At 42.1% G+C, this 20,847-nt stretch overlaps 1 long non-coding RNA gene across 4 annotated transcripts in view; it reads left to right on the top strand.

Moving 5' to 3' along the window:
- The window catches only part of LOC141083607 (uncharacterized), a 255,010-nt gene that overhangs the window by 47,082 nt on the left and 187,081 nt on the right, over window positions 1-20,847 (top strand). The window contains exon 3 of one of the 4 annotated variants that reach the window (XR_012230765.1): window positions 7,105-7,364. The exons of 2 other annotated variants lie outside the window; for them this stretch is intronic. This is a non-coding gene — a long non-coding RNA (uncharacterized lncRNA). Of the gene's footprint in view, window positions 1-946; window positions 5,680-7,104; window positions 7,365-20,847 lie in introns of those variants that run through there. One more of the 4 variants, XR_012230769.1, reaches the window with a different exon arrangement.

Below are 20,847 nucleotides of genomic sequence, written 5' to 3'. Positions count from 1 at the left end.
GCTTGTCACTGTCTCCTGCTCCTCCTTAGTCGCATCCTCTGTTGTAAATCCATTTTTTGTTTGTGTCCAAGGAACAAAAGCTGGCGCTTCCACTCTTAATCCTCCTGCCTGCTTGATTGTAGATCCACCAACAGGTCTTGGCTTTGTGAGAACTGCTGAGTCATCTCTGGCTCCTCTCTTCTGCCTCCCAGCACCTGGGCTCACTGCGATCTCCCGACTTTCTTTCCTAGGTCTGTCTTCAAGTACTGGAGTTGCTTTAGGGGAGGATTTCTTCCCCACAGGTGTCCCACGAATCCAAGGTGCTTTGGAAGGCTCTGACTTCACCAAGGCTTGTCTGGCTTGAGGTGCAGGTACAGCTTGTTTACCTCCGGCTGAAGTCAGGCCTCTGCCTGGTCTTTCACTGCTTTCTCGTCCCAGCATATGATTTTTCTCAGCAATATCAGCTTCTTTCTTCTTGTAGGTGGATCCAGGCATGTTCTAAAGGTTTTAAGTCACAAAATTTTCCACCTTTAGTAGATTTAAGCTGCTTCAAATAGGGGAATTGCAGGAGCTCCTGATGAACAGGTCTGCTCCCTTCCCCTGCAAACCACGCCCCCATTAGTTTATATCTTTGGAACTCTTCAACGGATCCCAGAATTGTTTTTGTTTGTGACAGTTTCATGTTAGTGGTAAATTTTAGTGGATATGATTTGCGTTTATTTATGAAAATTTGACATAATAGCTGAAAATTTAGCAATTTTCAAACTTTGAATTTGTATACCCTTAAGCCAGATAGTTATCCCACACAAAATAGTTAGTAAAAAACATTTTCCACATGTCTACTTCACATCTGCATCATTTTTAAAACATAATTTTTTTCTTAGTAAGTTAGAAGGATTGAGAGTTCACGTATTATCAATTTTTCATTTTATCCACAAAATTTACAAACCCAATTTTTTTTTTACAGATCACATCCATTGTGGAAGGAAAAAAATAAAATTTTACTTGTTCATGCAAAAATTTTGCTTTAGCGCTAAATTTTGCATTTTCAAAACAGTTGTGTAGTAGAAAACAAAAAGCCAGCTCACCAAACTTCCAGGTGCAAAGGAACTCCGTCCTGAAGAGACAATAAATTGCAGGGAAAAAAACAAGTCTTTGTTCCAGCTCCTTGGATAAAAATCTCGGAATCCATCCAGCCATTTTTAAAAGAGTAACAGAAAAAAATGGGTAGTACAATTTGTTCAGTTTCTCCTGAATACAGAGATACCTCATATGTGGTGGAAAACTACTCATTGGGCATAGGGCAGGGCTCGGAAGAGAAGGCGCACCATTCAACTTTTGGAGCACAAAATTGGCTGGAATAGATAGCGAAAGCCATGCGGTATTTGCAGAGCCCTTGATGTGTCTAACCAGTGGAACCAGCCACCCACACACAAAGTTACCCCATTTTGGAAACTGCAGCCTCATGGAATTTATCTAGAGGTGTTGAACCCACAAGTGCTTCACATAATTTTGTAATGTTGAGCCCTGAAAAAATAGTCAAATTTTTCCCATAAAAATGTTGCTTTAGCCCCAAATGTTTCATCTTTATAAATGTAGGAGGAGAAAGTAGACCCCATAATTTGTTGTGTAATTTCTCCTGAATACACTGATACCCCATATGTGGTGGATAACTACTGTTTGGGCGCACAGCAGGGCTCTTAAGTGAAGGAGCACCATTTGACTTTTGGAACGCAAAATTGGCTGGAAAATATAGCGGATGCCATGTCGCTTTTGCAGAGCCCCTGATGTGCCTAAACGGTAGGAACCCTGCTACAAGTGCCCCATTTTGAAAACTACACCCCTCAAGGAACTTGCAGTGGCTTGAAAAGTATTCACCTCCTTGGCATTTTTCATGTTTTGCTACCTCACAACCTGGAATTTCACTGTTTTTGTTTTTTTTTTGGGGGGGGTTTGCATCAATTCATGTAAAGAACATGCCTATAATGCCTCAACTATGAACATTTGTTTTTTTTTGTGAAGCAAGCAACAAATAGGACAAAATAACTGAAATCTTCAGTGTGCATAACTATTCACCCCCCTAAAGTCAGTACTTTGTAGAACCTCCTTTTGCAACAATTATAGCTGCAAGTCTCATTGGATAAGTTTCTATGAGCTTTTTGCATTATGCTTTTGCAAGTTTTTGCTTAAGAATATTCCGGTGTTTCACATCATCCATCTTCCCCTCGACTAAGACCATTTTCCTTGTCCCTGCTGGCGAATGACATCCCCAAAGCATGATGCTGCCACCATTATGTTTCCCTGTTGGGATGTTGTTTTGGGGGCGATGAGCTGTATTGGTTTGGCGCCAGACATAGCATTCACCTTGGTGTCCAAAAAGTTTGATTTTGGTCTCATCTGACCACAGTAGTTTCCACCATACATTTGTGAAGTCTGCCACATTTTTTTTTATAACCAAACCATGACTTATAATTCTCAAAACTTTGTCCCTGACTTGACATGACTGACAATTTTCAAAAGGGATGATAGAAGAAAATGGACAACAAAATATGATATGCAGTTTCTTCTGCTAACACCTCATATGTGGTCAAAAACTACTTTTGAGGGACAATGCAAAGCTCATAAGAGAAGGAGCGCTATATTATAGTGCAGATTTTGTTGTCATGGTTTGCAGGTGCCATGTCATATTGGCAGAGCCCCTGAAGTTCCAGAACTGCAGAACCCCCCATAAGTGACCCAATTTTAAAAACTAGACCTCTCAATGAATTAATCTAAGGGTACAATGATAAAAATGACAGAACAAGTGTGTCAAAGAACATTGGATAGTGAAGAAAAAATAATTATGTTTTGACCATAAAAGTTTAGTTTTAGACCCAAATTTTACATTTTCACATTTATCCTGCGCTCTATGCTGAGCATTTATATCAGGGTTTCCATCTAAATCTCTAAATGACGTGATTCAGATGAAAACCCAGAGCAATCCATTCACTATAATGAGGCAGCAGAGTTATTTTGGACTCTGTTTGACCTCTGTTTAGCGTTGTCCTTTTCAGAAGTGCATAAATCTGTGGCGTACCGCACTTTTATGCACACTTAAAAAGACGGACACTGCCGGATCATAGGCCAGACAGCCTCCACAGTGCCTCCATGTTCCTCATTATAGGGAATCCTCCGCTGGGGATTCTGCCTGAATCACATGTTGTAGAGATTTACACAGAAACTTGGGGGTAAGCGCTCAGCGTACAGCACAAGATAAATGTGCGCCGAGCCTTACTGTGATCTTAGGGAGGCAGAATAAATTGGTTTTATTTATTTTTTTACACCATTCTTCATGGAGCATAAGCGATTACCAGATTTTATTTGCCATGACGTACCCATACATCAAAGGTTAGGAACTCCCACATCAAAGGTCAGGAACTCCTACCTGACCATGGGTACATCAAAAGTTGTGAAAGGGTTAAAGAGGACTTGTCGTCGGGTCAAATGTGGCCAGGTTCTGCTCTTATTTAATTCCCCTGAGTGTTTCATTTTTTGTTTGATCTTTTTTTTTTTAAAATACACCATAAAGTTCCATAGATATGGGCATATTTAATTGAGTGTTAATTTTTATGGTCTTTACAAGCAGGAGCGATTTACAGGTTTCCTCACGGGCGTGTCTTTAGGCTGCTCTGCATATCTGCCCTGTGAGCCACATCTTCTTAGTAAAGACCATCAAAATTAACAGCAAATAAAAAAAACATATCTCTGGAGTCATGTTGCAGATTTAGAAAAAAAAAATGGCATGCACGGAGGATTAGCGGGAATAAAATGAGAGAAAGAATTGGCAACTTTTGATCTGGTGACAGGTTCTCTTTAAAGGGTTATTATTAAGACAGTAAATCATCCCCTATCTATTAGACAGGCGATAACCTACGTATTGCTGGGGGGTCCAACCGTTTAGCAATATTTAGCTGGCCCATTGACAGTGAATATAGTAGAGGTCGAGCTTCGGCACCTTTGTTCCGTTCAAGACAGGGCTCTTCAGAACTTTATTCCGGGTACCAGAGCCCAGTTCATTTTATTGCTGTGGATCCCAGCAACCAGACCCTTAGTGATCAGTAAGTTAACATCTACCCTTTAAAAGAATTTATTCACATCTCCTTAATAAAAGATGGGTCCAAATTCTTTAGTCCTCCAAACACTGGGGAAGTTGCACCTTGCTTTACATTTCTTGGCGACCATTGAAATAAATGGCTGTCGACAGGGGATCAGTTGTAGAGTTTCAACAATCTGGCTAATAGAGGGGGTCGAGAGCAGACAATTTCCATCTATACTTAAGGGTCGAGTTTGGTTTTCCTTGACTTGGGGCAAAGATTCAGATTGCTGCCCTGATCCTATATTTGGATACCCTTGTTGGCACCCCTTCGCCACCCTCAGGATACATCACTCAGGCCACACGCCAAGTCGTCAAGAGCAATGGACTGTAAAGAAGAAAAAAAAATGGTCACCAACATGCACCATTCCAACAGATAATGAAAGGACACTCTTTTGGATCCTTTATGATGTATCAACACATTTTGAGTAGGTTAAACATTGCCTAATTAGTACAGAAAATCCTAAAAACAAGCACCTTATAATTTTATCTGTAAGAATTGGGTTGTTGTTTTTTTTTTTTAAAGAATGCACGGAAAATATTGACAATTGCATTGTGTTTCTCCATCGTGAAATATTACGCTAGATCTTGGCTAGTGGTGGAGGAGACTACCGTATATTGCAACACTTTATAATTTCCAACAGAAAGCAATGATCATAAATGACTAATCTTATAGCTGGTGAGGTGGTGCGATTAGTGGCCACCACACGTGCCAGTTTACCTACAGACAGTATAGAGTGAAAGACTAGTGTCAGACGAGTGTATTATGGTCCCCCATGTTACAGATGCAAGTCCCCATCTGATCGTTGGTCAAAGCACCGCACCTGACAACGTCATATAAAGCCGACGATCCACGTGGTTGGACAGGACTTCCATCTGTAATACTTTTGAGTGAAACTTGTTAAATTCTATTTGAGGTTGACCAGAGAAAAAGTTGGGAGGAGTGGTGTTTATGGGGCCTGTAGGAGTAGGGGGAGTATGGCATATACACAGAATAACCTTGTTACTAACGTTTTAATAATAACAGGTATAATTGGAGGAGGACAGTCCAATAATTTCACAGCTGAACAAGAAATTCATGCATGGGTTATTTTTTAGGAACCAATAATTATTTTGGCAGAAGGAATCCTGGCTTTTTTCCTGACGTTTGATTGGTGATACACCGGATGGGTGATGAATACACGCCCTTCTCCGTGTCCATTATGAGTGGTGTCAGTCTCCAGTGAGCAACAATATGGCGGTGACTGCATGCACACCGGTCCAGATAGTCCAAAGCCACATAAAATAGGAAGTATGACTTTCAGCAGTCCCGGTTGCTTTTTAGGTCCCTTAATCTAAAAAGAACCTCATTTTGTTGATGCCATGATCTTAGTTTATCGAGGAAGAAGAAAAGTTCTCATTAATCCTCAATGCCTTGGGTTGGTGGCTGACCAAATCATCTGCTGTCCTTGGTCAAGTTACCGGTCTGGCAGAACACATCAGACTCCTAATTACTAGGGATTTTGTAGGAGGTGATTTAAGTTCTAGGTTCTTTGGTATCAGTTTCCAAGTCATCATTAAAGGGGTTGTCCGGGCTTTTCACATAATCTCAGTGCATATCTGGGCTGCAGAATGCTGACAATAAGTAATTTACCTTCTGTGGCCAGTTTGCAGGGTTTGCTAGATATCATCTCTTGCTTGTAAGATAAACGTCCGTGGGGGGGTGTTCTGGCATTGAAATGAGAACTGGTCATTTCCTCCTCAATAGTTTCACTTTCCATAGATCACTGTTCAGCGTGTGTCTAGGGGAAGAGCAGCTGGGTGGTCCTGCTCTCTGCACTGAGGCAGCTAGAGGGGGAGGATTTGCTACTGTGTGAGGAGGGATAGGCTTGTTCATGTGGTCGGGGAGGGCCTGTTGCTATGGAGGATGGGGTTGTTGCTATAGAGGGCATGTTTTTAGTAGAGTAGGAGGAAATGACCAGTTCTCATTTCAATGCCAGAACACCCCCCCCCGGACGGTTTTCTTACAAGCAAGAGATGATATCTAGCAAACCCTGCAAACTGGCCACAGAAGGTAAATTACTTATTGTCAGCATTCTGCAGCCCAGATATGCACTGAGATTATGTGAAAAGTCCGGACAACCCCTTTAAGAGTACACGCAAACTAATATGTTGAGTCTTAGCATTTACTTGCAAATCAGCTATCCCCCAGTAGGAAAGACTATCTCTGTAGTGTCACCTATAGGTAGCTACCCTAAAGATCAGTGCTTCTCAGTAGTACTGAGCCGGGTACTGGTTGGCTGGGCTAGGGTTCCACTGCACACATAAGATTAGTCGGGATCTACTTGATCCCTAATGCGTAGGTGGCCTCCCCAACTGTCCCAAAGCATAAGATATGGAGGACATGAGGGATGAGAAGGTCTGATGTCAATCATCTTCCCTCTTGAAAACAATTTGGTATCTCACCCCCATTCACTTCTATGGGGGAGAGATAGCCATCTGCCAAACAGCTTTAGATGCAACGCACAGTGGTATCCAGGAATTCCAACTGGTGTAGGGAATCATTGCATTACAATCATTGCTTTCTGAGAAACTATTTCAACTCCAGAAGTAGTAAGGTATCATCTACAGATAGATGTCTTAACATTTCTAGTCTCGTTTCAAGGCTCTTTAATGGGTCAGATGTTGGCTTACAGGGGAGCTGCCTATAAGTGGCACTAGAGAAAAAGTTTACTTGCTTTTGAAGGAGGGATAATTTGCATACATTACCCAGGGAGCATTGCTTGTAAAACTTAGTTGCTAGGTTTCATCAAGGAGAGACCTTTATCTACCTCCCAACATAGGGCATAATGTCACATCCAATATCAGGTGAAGGTGTATGGAGCGGGCTCGGGAAGCTGAACCTGCTCCACATTTGGTGGTGTGGATTACAGCAGCAACCACAGTGTTATGATAATGTAGCAAATCACTCGCGAAAATAGGTCAGACACTAAAAACTGCATTTGATCTTGCAGATTCCTGTATAGGCTCGAGATCCTGACCCCTCAGTCCTTAGTGGTTCCTGCGTAATCTGCGATAGACGTAACCACAGACTAGATGATGACAACTCGGACCTATGCTGCCTGAAAGGCTGTCGAGCGCTTCACATTCCTCCTAAAAACCTGGAGGACAGAGCCGAGTGCAAATTACCTACAGAAAGTAAAGTGTGCTTCAGAAAGAGACCCCAGAGTGATTAAAACAAACCACGAAATACAAAATAAAGATTAAGTGCGTACTGTTAGAGAATATGATGCCTACTTTCTAAAAAGAAACAGACGATAGGTGCAGGGAACATAAACAGAAAGAATAAACCCTAGCTGGTCTTTCATTGACTGGCTTAAACTGCAGCAGTATGACTTGACATCCATATGAGACTATCGCCAGCAGGAAATACCAGCAGGGGGAAATTACATAAAGTCGCACCCAAAAGGTGATAGGGCAGATAAATGAGTAAATGAAAATACCTGAAGGCACCAAATTCATGCTCATAAGTGAAGAATTTCAATACATTCTTCACTTATGAGCACGAATTTGATGCCTTAAGGTTCTTTATATATATTTATTATTGGACTCTATTTCCTGGAAGGCACCCCTTTTTTTTGGTCAGCAATCCCCCTTAACTTATTTCCATAAATGAATATACTGAAGCAAGGATAACAGAAACTAAACACCCTGAGAAAAGTTGTATTTGCTGTAGCTCGGCAGACAGAGAAGCCGACCCACAAAGCACAGACGCATGACACATACTAACCACTTAAATCTCTGACAGCAACATTTAAGATTCTTGATCTTGTCCGGGAGTCCATTCGAGTTCTCATCAAAATGTGATTGCAGGGTGCCAATGGGTTGCCATTTCTTTTTCGAAAAAAAACCCACATATTTGGTATCACAGTGTCTGCAAAATATCAGATCTATCAAAATATAAAACCATTTATTTTCCGCGGTAAAGAAAACAAAAAAAGACTCCAGAATTGCAATGTTTTGGTCAGTGCACCTCCTCCAATAAATACAATAAAAAGTGATAAAAATATTATTTGGACTCCAAAATGTATCCAGTATAAATATCAGCTTTTCATGTAAAAAAGATGATATCACACAGACATTAAAAAAAAGAAAAAAAAAAGCAATAGGTCTTAGAAAATGGAAACACATAACAAATTAAATGGTTTTAATTATACGTTTGGGATCACTGTAATTGTACTGATCTGGAGAATCGTGCTGCCAGGTCAACACAATCTGTTGTGAAAATGTAAAAAAAAACAATGTGGGAATTGAGTTTTTTTAACCATTTCACCAAAACTAAGATTTTTGCCGGTTTCCAGTTTGTTATATGCTAAAAAACTGTATAATTCAAAACTACAAATTGTTTTGCAAAAAAAGAGCAAAGAGTAGGTAAAATTTAGTTTTTTTATTATATAACTTTGTCCAACATGGAAAGTTATCAAACTTTGCAAATCACTTTTTTGGGGGATTTGTCTTCATTCCTTAAAAAAAAAAAAAATGAAATTGAATGTAAGTGTCTTCCAACCCCTCATTGTGCTTAGGCTATTTTCCTGCCTTCAGTTGCATTGATATCAGAAAGTTCTCATTTGGAGTACAGATGTTGGCAGTGATGGGTCAAATCAGCAACCGTATCTCCTCCACTGTGTGTTCTGCTTATCAGATCGATCCGCCGAGGTAGTGATGAGCGAACGTGCTGGGATAAGGTGTTATCTGGGCATGCTCGAGTGCTAACCAAGCGTCTTCAGCGTACTCGGAAAAATATGTTCGAGTACCAGCTGCTGCATGTCTTGTGGGTGTTTGACAGCCCAACATATACAGGGATTGTATGTTTGTTAGGCTATCCCTGCATATGTTGTGGCTGTCGAACAGCCATGAGACACGTAGCAGCGGGGACTCAAGGGTATTTTTTGAGCACGCCGAAGACACTCGGTTAGCACCAGAGCATGGTCTGATGACACCTTATTCCAGCATGTTCGCTCATTACTAGAAGTGAGACACAGGTACTGAGCTAACCCATCACTGCCATCAGCTGTACTCCACATGAATGAAGATAAATCTCCTCGTAAAGTGATTTGCAATGTTTCCTAACTTTCCATGCTAGACAAAATTATAAATGTTAGAACTTAATAAGGAAAAAACAAAACCATTACAGTGATGACGCACTTTGTAATATGTGTGTTGGTGGTGTCTTCACCCTGAGCACACGGGATCCTCTGTTCCTCATGATGCACCGATTGCCTGGAACTGAATAATACCCTGAATATCCCAATCTTGCATAAGCCATCACTAGCCAGTAAGGGCTACCAGTAGTTACTATATTCTGAAGAATGCAGCCATGTTTCCTTCCAGTATTGTAGAACCAGTTTCTTACTTCCTTATTATAGGATATGTTTTATTTAAGGTGACATCTATCATGAGTAATTCTAATATCATGAGTGCGAGTGGCTGAATTTACTTGTATTTTGCATGTTTCCCTTGTTGGGATTTTTTTAGTGCTTTTAGTTTTCTCTACCTTGTCACAATTGGTTAAATTGTCAATGATCCATTATTTCTAACACGTGAAAAATGTTGTTTTCCTATGGAGGCATTGCATGGAGGAGTGCTACTATTATATGCTATTGTCAAACATTGAAAATCCTTAGCTGTAATGATGCTTTCTCTTGATTGAAAATGTTAGATGACCTTCAAATTATTATTAGAATTATATTCCCCTACTAAACAATCGCTGCCGCTTGGTGCTATAAAAATATATAAAACAAATATTAAATATAATAAATTCTATTAAAATATTAACAATTTAAAGGGATAGTTTTGAGCATATGGTATTGATGATCTACTCTCAGGATAGGTTGTCAATAGCAGATCAGTGAGGGTTTAATTTGCGGTGTCCCCACTGATCTGCTGCTTTTTTGCCATAGAGTCCAGATGTAAACAATTTGAATAGGGCTGCACTCAGGAGCTCTATTCTAAGTGTAGCAGCTGCTTCTGAGTGCTGCAGTACAGATCCTCTTCTTTGGCCGGGGCAAAAACCAGCTTATCAGTAGGGACATTGGGTATCAGACTCCTTCCTATTGGCTATTGATGAATGCATCAAGAATCTTAGAAATGGTCCGTAGCTTGGCTGATGTCCCTCTGGCAACGATAGGTCATCACAACACAGATCTTGTTCTTGTGGCGTCTAGTACATGCGCAGTGAAAGGAAGTGCACCAGCCTCAGCTTCATCTATGCGTTGCACATGCATCGGATACTCCTGGCATCTAAATGACGAGTCGAGGAATTGGAGCGACATTAATGGGATAACCCTTTTAAGAAGTTGTCCAGAATCAGTGTCAGACTGAAGAACATTGGGCCCACCAGAGGTTTTGTTTCTGAGGGCCTTTCTCCCCCACTGAAGAGCCCCATAGCAACTGCAAAGTTTGCACTATGAACTCTCCTGATGGAGAAGCCAGGCCCCACCGGAGGATTTTCCGGTTCTCTTGTGGGCCAGTCCAACCCTGCCCAGAATGTAGATACACACGTTGTCAAAATTGTCGGTACCTCTCGTTTAATGACAGAAAAACCCACAATGGTGACAGAGAGAACTTGAATCTGACAAAAGTAATAATAAATAAAAAATCTATGAAAATGAAAGTCACACATTGCTTTTCAACCATGCTTCCACAGAATTTAAAAAAAAAAAATAAAACTCATGAAATAGGCCTGGACAGAAATACTCACTGTGCTGTTTGGTGACATAGTGTGTATCACACTCAAAATGGACAAGAGGAAGCGAAGGAAAGAGTTGTCTCAGGAGATTAGAGAGAAAATTATAGACAAACATGTTAAAGGTAAAAGTTATAAGACCATCTGCAAGCAGCTTGATGTTCCTGTGACCACAGTTGCACATATTATTCAGAAATTTAAGCTCCATGGTACTGTAACCAACCTCCCTGGACGTGGCCGCAGGAGGAAAATTGATGACAAATCAAAGAGGTGGATAATACGAATGGTAACAAAAGAGCCCAGAAAAACTGCGTAAGCACCGGTACACCATGTCCCTGAAGTATTTCGCTGTGTTCCGGGACATAGTGTACCGGCGCATGCGCAGTAATGATTTTTGGCTTTGCCCGCAGTTGGGCAAAGCATACTGCGTGTCCGTGAAGCAAGATTGCTTTGCGCACGCGCGAACGATGGAGAAGAATACCGGAGAATACCGCCCATCGGACCGGACCAAGGCCATTCACATAGGCCTGCAACTTCCGGTGACAAATTCCCTTTAAGTTAAGAGTACCATCATTTCTGTCCAGGCCTATTTCATGATTTTTTTTTTAAATTCTTTGGAAACATGGTTGAAAAGCAACGTCTGACTTTCATTTGTTAATTTTCATAGATTTTTTATTTATTATTTCTTTTGTCAGATTCAAGTTATTTCTGTGACCATTGTGGGTTTTTCTGTCATTAAACGAGGAGTAACAACAATTTTGACCACGTGTGTATGGATAGGTTATCAATATCAGATTGTTGGGGGTCCGACACCTAACACCCACACGATCAGCTGTTTACAGTTCCTGCTGGAAATAAACAGCATGTGGAGTCGGGACGTTACAGCTCCCTGCACTGCTCTCGGCACTGCCGCTAAGCTCCCATCCACCTTCTGCTATGCCGCTGGCTGCTGTCTATGGCATCACTGCATAGTTTATGGCACCATGCAGTGTTTTTGCTTTGATAACGTATGAGAATAACAACATTTATTACAACTTGCAAAGCTTTCACCACATTGTTTTAGTCCTGCCTATCGCATCTATAATCAACCTCAGGAAGTTTAGGGTTAAAGAGGAAGCAAGTAAGGGGATTTCCAGTTCACGCTGTCACATATAGACAAATAACTAGACCAGCGAAAGCAGTGTTACATAAGGGGAGCTCGCATTCCTATTGTCGGCACTCACAAAGGACACTGAAAATATGTGCACCAGCCTAAGGCATCACCTTACACCACCGTATTTTCTCTTGTCTGAGAAAATCAGACAATCATACTCTGATCCCACTATAATCAAGGTGTGATCAGAGTGGGATGAGAGTGGAATCAGAGTGGAAGTAGAGTATGTTAAGAGTGGGATCAGAGTGGAAGTAGAGTATGTTCAGAGAGGGATCCGATTTTCTTAGAGGTGCAGAAGATGGAAAAAAATAATAATTTATCCTTCTTCTCCATTCTGTCAGTCCATGAAAATCGCACTCTACTCAGATGTCATTCGAGTGCGGTACAATTTACAGATGCAAATTGTGCATTCTGCGATTCATTTCCTCGGAAAGACTCGGTCCTAGGAGAAAAATCGGACATTGACACAGTACCGTAGAATAACAGTGTGCACTTAGTGCTTCTGCCTGTTGAGCAGCGCGCTGCAGAGCATTTTTTTCAGCGATCAGTGGGGATCTCAGGCTCTAGATCCCCATCAATAAGCTATACCTTAAAAAGGAATTTGATATTAAATATAAAACTAGGTACCTTTTAAATTATGCTTCTTTAGGGCGCTGTGTGATATGATTATTTGCATGTTACCTTAGGGGAGTTATGCTGCCAAATATATGTCACACAGAGAGTGACTGCAGACTTTTAAATCCCCCCAGCGCATGCAGTGTGCACTGTGGGGATTTGACGGTTTTTGACCCGGGACCGGAGGGTATGTATGAGTTACACATACTCTCAGCAAGTGTCTTTACTGAGTGGAGTGGCTGACAGAGTAATAATGCAAAGCTGCCTAAAGGCACGCCCAGGAGGATCCTGTGAGCTACGCCCCCTTTTATAGTCCCAAAAACTTAGCACTAAATCAAAAGTCCCTTTTAAAAAAAAAACAGGAATGCAAAGGTCAGCTACGAGAATAAACTTCTCTGTGATCTCTCCACCAAAGTGAATTGCTATCTGGAAGAATTTTTCCTCCAGCCATGGTGTTGGTGTTGTGTCCCTACACAAGCACCCCAGGGGAGTGCTACCATCACTCACCCGCTCTCATTTCTCTTGTGGTATTGCTCTATTGTGCACTACTGACCCCACAAGACCTCACAAATTAGGTTTTGTGTCTCTTTAAAAGCTACAGTACAGTAAGTAAGCCTGATATTTTAGGGGAGGTGCGTTTCTCGCCCCATTCTGAAAAGGAAAAGACGGGATAAGGTGTTAATGATTGACTCCTCGTTATTGGGGGAGCATTCATGAAAAATCACGCTCACTTTATTCATTCATTCATTTACAGTCGTAATTATAGGGGGTTTGGAAATCTCAACAAGAGCTGCGGATTACACCAAAAACTAGTCTGTGACTCAAAGGAAATTCCCAGGTTCAGTGTATCTTGAGCTTAAAGTCTTATTTCTACAGACTAAGGATTATAAACTGCGATAAGAAACAAATAAAACCAGGTACAGTATATTTGTTTCTGCATCTCTTACTGCACGTCAGAGATCATTTCTATATCATGAACATATTGTTGGTGCCATAGCTGTTGATAGAGACTATACAGATATCTATCCTCTCCACTCTAAAAAGTAATAATATTTACAAGGAGCCAATCATTTACAGACATTTTTATTATTATAGGGGCTGTATCTGCTTCCAATCAGTGGGGCACAGGTCCTGATTCCAACACCTATCGGTCAGAAGACCACTGTGAAGTGCGCAGCTCCGGCATAAGCCGTGTGCATAGAGATGTGTAAGGGCTCAATAGTAAGTGTATGTGTCCGTACACCGCTCTGAGGAGGAAAATCACATCCTGCAGAAAGGAATCAATGGAGTCGCTCTGCTCTCATTGGCATCAGTTATTAGATGACCCCTTTCTCTTAGGACAGAGCAGATATCCATCACTGCTTGGTGTTGGGAGACAGACCCTGAAGGAGGCATTATACCTGCCCCTGCTGGATAATGTCTGGGGCATTTCCTAGAGCAGAGCACGTCCATCATGAATAACAAGCCTTACAATAACTGTCGCTCTACAAACCGCTGGCTGCAGCCTGGGCCTATGGCGGCAGGAGGAAGACTAGAATAAGGCTGTGTGGGCGGGACTGCACTAATCTGCTGTGTCAGCCAATCACAGCGCTCCATCACTGACATATGCAAATGCAATACAGGGAATTCTGGGAAAAGGCAGAAGAAACGTTTTTTCAGGGTAAATCTCCTAAACCGTCGCTGTAGTTGGGCTCTCTATCGCAGTAGGGGTTCAGCAGGGGCCGGTCCATTCTCTTGTGATGAGTAGAAAAATCTCCCTAAGGTAAAAGCTTCTCATGTTAGTTACTATATATACAGTATAGGTACAGTAATATATTGGAGGTGAGGGGTAGTCTGAAGTTGATGTGACGGCCTCAGTGATCCACCACATGCATCCGTGATGCATCCGTGAAGGTTTAATGTTCAAATGCATCCATGAAGGTTAATGTTAGACCTGTTAGCTTAATCAGCATTAACCAGACTTTTTTATGGGAATCTGTCACCTTGTTTTTCTTATAACCAAGTCACTGATCTAATTTGTGTTCGGTCGCTGTAATAAGCCCCATATAGTGTTCTAAACCTTATAAAAAAGGGGATCATGGTGGGGCATATTTCTACATGAAGGGGATCATGATGGGGCATATTTCTACATGAAGGGGGATCATGATGGGGCATATTTCTGCATGAAGGGGATCATGATGGGCCATATTTCTGCATGAAGGGGATCATGATGGGGCATATTTCTACATGAAGGGGATCATGATGGAGCATATTTCTACATTAAGGGGATCATGATGGGGCATATTTCTACATGAAGGGGGATCATGATGGGGCATATTTCTACTTGAATGGGATCATGATGGGGCATATTTCTACATTAAGGGGATCATGAAGGGGCATATTTCTACTCAAATGGGATCATGATGGGGCATATTTCTGCATGAAGGGGATCATGATGGGGCATATTTCTACTTGAATGGGATCATGATGGGGCATATTTCGGCTTGAAGGGGATCATGATGGGGCATATTTCTGCATGAAGGGGATCATGGTGGGGCATATTTCTGCATGAAGGGGATCATGATGGGGCATATTTCTGCCTGAAAGGAATCATGATGGGGCATATTTCTACATGACTGGGGTCATGATGGGGCATATTTCTGTATGAAGGGGATCATGATGGGGCATTTCTACATAACGGGGATCATGATGGGGCATTTCTACATGACGGGGATCATGATGGGGCATATTTCTACTTGAATGGGATCATGATGGGGCATATTTCTGCATGAAGGGGATCATGATGGGGCATATTTCTACTTGAATGGGGATATGATGGGGCATATATCTACATGAAAGGGATCAAGTTGGGGCATTTCTACGTGACTGGGATCATGATGGGGCATATTTCTACATGAATGCGATCATGATGGGGCATTTTTCTGCATGAAGGGGATCATGATGGGGCATATTTCTGCATGAAGGGGATTGTGATGGGTCATATTTCTGCATGAAGGGGATCATGATGGGGCATATTTCTGCATGAAGGGGATTGTGATGGGGCATATTTCTGCATTAAGGGGATCATGATGGGGCATATTTCTACATTAAGGGGATCATGATGGGGCATATTTCTACTCAAATGGGATCATGAAGGGGCATATTTCTGCATGAAGGGGATCATGATGGGGCATATTTCTACTCAAATGAGATCATGATGGGGCATATTTCTACATTAAGGGGATCATGATGGGGCATATTTCTACACAAATGGGATCATGATGGGGCATATTTCTGCATGAAGTGGATCATGATGGGGCATATTTCTACTTGAATAGGATCATGATGGGGCATATTTCGGCTTGAAGGGGATCATAATGGGGCATATTTCTGCATGAAGGGGATCATGGTGGGGCATATTTCTGCATGAAGGGGATCATGATGGGGCATATTTCTACTCAAATGAGATCATGATGGGGCATATTTCTGCATGAAGGGGATCATGGTGAGGCATATTTCTGCGTGAAGGGGATCATGATGGGGCATATTTCTGCGTGAAGGGGATCATGATGGGGCATATTTCTGCGTGAAGGGGATCATGATGGGGCATATTTCTGCGTGAAGGGGATCATGATGGGGCATATTTCTACATGAAGGGGATCATGATGGGGCATATTTCTGCATGAAGGGGATCATGGTGGGGCATATTTCTACATGAAGGGGATCATGATGGGGCATATTTCTACTCAAATGAGATCATGATGGGGCATATTTCTGCATTAAGGGGATCATGATGGGGCATATTTCTACATTAAGGGGATCATGATGGGGCATATTTCTACTCAAATGGGTTCATGAAGGGGCATATTTCTGCATGAAGGGGATCATGATGGGGCATATTTCTACTCAAATGAGATCATGATGGGGCATATTTCTACGTTAAGGGGATCATGATGGGGCATATTTCTACTCAAATGGGATCATGATGGGGCATATTTCTGCATGAAGGGGATCATGATGGGGCATATTTCTACTTGAATGGGATCATGATGGGGCATATTTCGGCTTGAAGGGGATCATGATGGGGCATATTTCTGCATGAAGGGGATCATGGTGGGGCATATTTCTGCCTGAAAGGAATCATGATGGGGCATATTTCTACATGACTGGGATCATGATGGGGCATATTTCTGTATGAAGGGGATCATGATGGGGCATTTCTACATAACGGGGATCATGATGGGGCATTTCTACATGACGGGGATCATGATGGGGCATATTTCTACTTGAATGGGATCATGATGGGGCATATTTCTACATGAAAGGGATCATCATGGGGCATATTTCTGCATGAAGGGGATCATGATGGGGCATATTTCTACTTGAATGGGGATATGATGGGGCATATATCTACATGAAAGGGATCAAGTTGGGGCATTTCTACGTGACTGGGATCATGATGGGGCATATTTCTACATGAATGCGATCATGATGGGGCATATTTCTGCATGAAGGGGATCATGATGGGGCATATTTCTGCATGAAGGGGATTGTGATGGGGCATATTTCTGCATGAAGGGGATCATGATGTGGCATATTTCTGCATGAAGGGGATTGTGATGGGGCATATTTCTGCATTAAGGGGATCATGATGGGGCATATTTCTACATTAAGGGGATCATGATGGGGCATATTTCTACTCAAATGGGATCATGAAGGGGCATATTTCTGCATGACGGGAATCATGATGGGGCATATTTCTACATGAAGCGGATCATGATGGGGCATATTTCTGCATGAAGGGAATTATGATGGGGCATATTTCTAATTGAATGGGATCATGATGGGGCATATTTCCCACTTGAATGGGATCATGATGGGGCATATTTCTGCATGAAGGGGATCATGATGGGGCATTTGGCACGTGTTGGCACTTCGTCATAAATAATTGGGAAATCATTTTGTATCCAAATCCGTCTTTAAACTTCTCCACAACAGTATCACGGACCTGCCTGTTGTGTTCCTTTGTCTTCATGATGCTCTCTGTGCATCAAACAGAACCCTGAGACTATCACAGAGCAGGTGCATTTATACGGAGACTTGATTACACACAGGTGGATTATATTCATCATCATTAGTTATTTAGGACAACATTGGATCATTCAGAGATCGACAATGAACTTCTGGAGTGAGTTTGCTGCACTGAAAGTAAAGGGGACGAATAATATTGCACGCCCCACTTTTCAGTTTTTGAATTTCAAAAAAAATTTAAAGTAACCAATAAATTTCGTTCATCTTCACAATTGTGCCCCACTTGTTGTTGATTCTTCACCAAAAATTTACATTTGGTAACTTTATGTTTGAAGCGTGATATGTGGGAAAAGGTTGAAAAATTACAGGGGGCCGAATACTTTCGCAAGGCACTTTAGATCCTCCCAGTGTTGTCAGCAGAGGCTGTTGCTCATCGCTTTGTCACCTGCAATGATAGAGGTCGTGGGTTCAATTCCCATGAAGACCAGAGAATTATTTAGTTAATGTAAGTACAAAGCAGAAATGCCGCCCCACACCCCTCAATGAGCATGTTATGGCACCCGCTAGGCAAAAAGTGCGGTGGGTTTTATTTTAACCCCACGTAGAAGTGAGAATTCCTGATAAGCCCAAGAGGGGAAGGTTTTGAGAGAAAACATAAAAGTTCCTGTAAGAAAAAGTGATCCCCAATGGCTGAAAAGTCCTGACCTAAGTGATTAGGAGACTGGATCTTCAGATCCCCTATGGGCTGTGAAATAAAATCATCATTTTTCTTGGGTCTCGGTGTTGGTGCCATAGCTGTTGATAGAGACTATACAGATATCTATCCTCTCCACTCTAAAAAGTAATAATATTTACAAGGAGCCAATCATTTACAGATATTTTTATTATTATAGGGGCAGTATCTGCTTCCAATCAGTGGGGCACAGGTCCTGATTCCAACACCTATCGGTCAGAAGACCACTGTGAAGTGCGCAGCTCCGGCATAAGCCGTGTGCATAGAGATGTGTAAGGGCTCAATAGTAAGTGTATGTGTCTGTACACCGCTCTGAGGAGAAAAATCACATCCTGCAGAGAGGAATCAATGGAGTCGCTCTGCTCTCATTGGCATCAGTTATTAGATGACCCCTTTCTCTTAGGACAGAGCAGATATCCATCACTGCTTGGTGTTGGGAGACAGACCCTGAAGGAGGCATTATACCTGCCCCTGCTGGATAATGTCTGGGGCATTTCCTAGAGCAGAGCACGTCCATCATGAATAACAAGCCTTACAATAACTGTCGCTCTACAAACCGCTGGCTGCAGCCCGGGCCTATGGCGGCAGGAGGAAGACTAGAATAAGGCTGTGTGGGCGGGACTGCACTAATCTGCTGTGTCGGCCAATCACAGCGCTCCATCATTGACATATGCAAATGCAATACAGGGAATTCTGGGAAAAGGCAGAAGCAACGTTTTTTCAGGGTAAATCTCCTAAACCGTCGCTGTAGTTGGGCTCTCTATTGCAGGAGGGGTTCAGCAGGGGCCGGTCCATTCTCTTGTGATGAGTAGAAAAATCTCCCTAAGGTAAAAGCTTCTCATGTTAGCGACTATATATACAGTATAGGTACAGTAATATATTGGAGGTGAGGGGTAGTCTGAAGTTGATGTGACGGCCTCAGTGATCCACCACATGCATCCGTGTTGCATCCGTGTTGCATCCGTGAAGGCTTAATGTTCAAATGCATCCATGAAGGTTAATGTTAGACCTGTTAGCTTAATCAGCATTAACCAGACTTTTTTATGGGAATCTGTCACCTTGTTTTTTTTATAACCAAGTCACTGATCTAATTTGTGTTCGGTCGCTGTAATAAGCCCCATATATTGTTCTAAACCTTATAAAAAAGGGGATCATGATGGGGCATATTTCTACATTAAGGGGATCATGATGGGGCATATTTCTACTTGAATGGGGATCATGATGGGGTATATTTCTACATTAAGGGGATCATGATGGGGCATATTTCTACATGACTGGGATCATGATGGGGCATATTTCTACATGAAAGGGATCATCATGGGGCATATTTCTGCATGAAGGGGATCATAATGGGGCATATATCTACATGAAAGGGATCAAGTTGGGGCATTTCTACATGACTGGGATCATGATGGGGCATATTTCTACATGAATGCGATCATGATGGGGCATATTTCAGCATGAAGGGGATCATGATGGGGCATATTTCTACTTGAATGGGATCATGATGGGGCATATTTCTACATTAAGGGGATCATGATGGGGCATGTTTCTACATGAAGGGGATCACGATGGGGCATATTTCTACTCAAATGAGATCATGATGGGGCATATTTCTACATTAAGGGGATCATGATGGGGCATATTTCTACTCAAATGGGATCATGATGGGGCATATTTCTGCATGAAGGGGATCATGATGGGGCATATTTCTACTTGAATGGGATCATGATGGGGCATATTTCGGCTTGAAGGGGATCATGATGGGGCATATTTCTGCATGAAGGGGATCATGGTGGGGCATATTTCTGCATGAAGAGGATCATGATGGGGCATATTTCTGCCTGAAAGGAATCATGATGGGGCATATTTCTACATGACTGGGATCATGATGGGGAATATTTTTGCATGAAGGGGATCATGATGGGGCATATTTCTGTATGAAGGGGATCATGATGGGGCATTTCTACATGACGGGGATCATGATGGGGCATATTTCTACTTGAATGGGATCATGATGGGGCATATTTCTGCATGAAGGGGATCATGATGGGGCATATTTCTGCATGAAGGGGATTGTGATGGGGCATATTTCTGCATGAAGGGGATCATGATGGGGCATTTCTACGTGACTGGGATCATGATGGGGCATATTTCTACATGAATGCGATCATGATGGGGCATATTTCTGCATGAAGGGGATCATGATGGGGCATATTTCTGCATGAAGGGGATTGTGATGGGGCATATTTCTGCATTAATGGAATCGTGATGGGGCATATTTCTACATGAATGAGATCATGATGGGGCATATTTCTACTTGAATGGGATCATGATGGGGCATATTTCTACATGAAGGGGATCACGATGGGGCATATTTCTACTCAAATGAGATCATGATGGGGCATATTTCTGCGTGAAGGAGATCATGATGGGGCATATTTCTACTTGAATGGGATCATGATGGGGCATATATCTGCATGAATGGGATAGTGATGGGG

The sequence above is a fragment of the Dendrobates tinctorius genome, unplaced genomic scaffold (genome assembly GCF_039654945.1).
Source record: "Dendrobates tinctorius isolate UK_male_01 unplaced genomic scaffold, ASM3965494v1 ptg000020l, whole genome shotgun sequence".
NCBI classification, from domain to species: Eukaryota; Metazoa; Chordata; class Amphibia; order Anura; family Dendrobatidae; genus Dendrobates; species Dendrobates tinctorius.
This window is presented reverse-complemented; position numbering and strand designations above follow the sequence as displayed.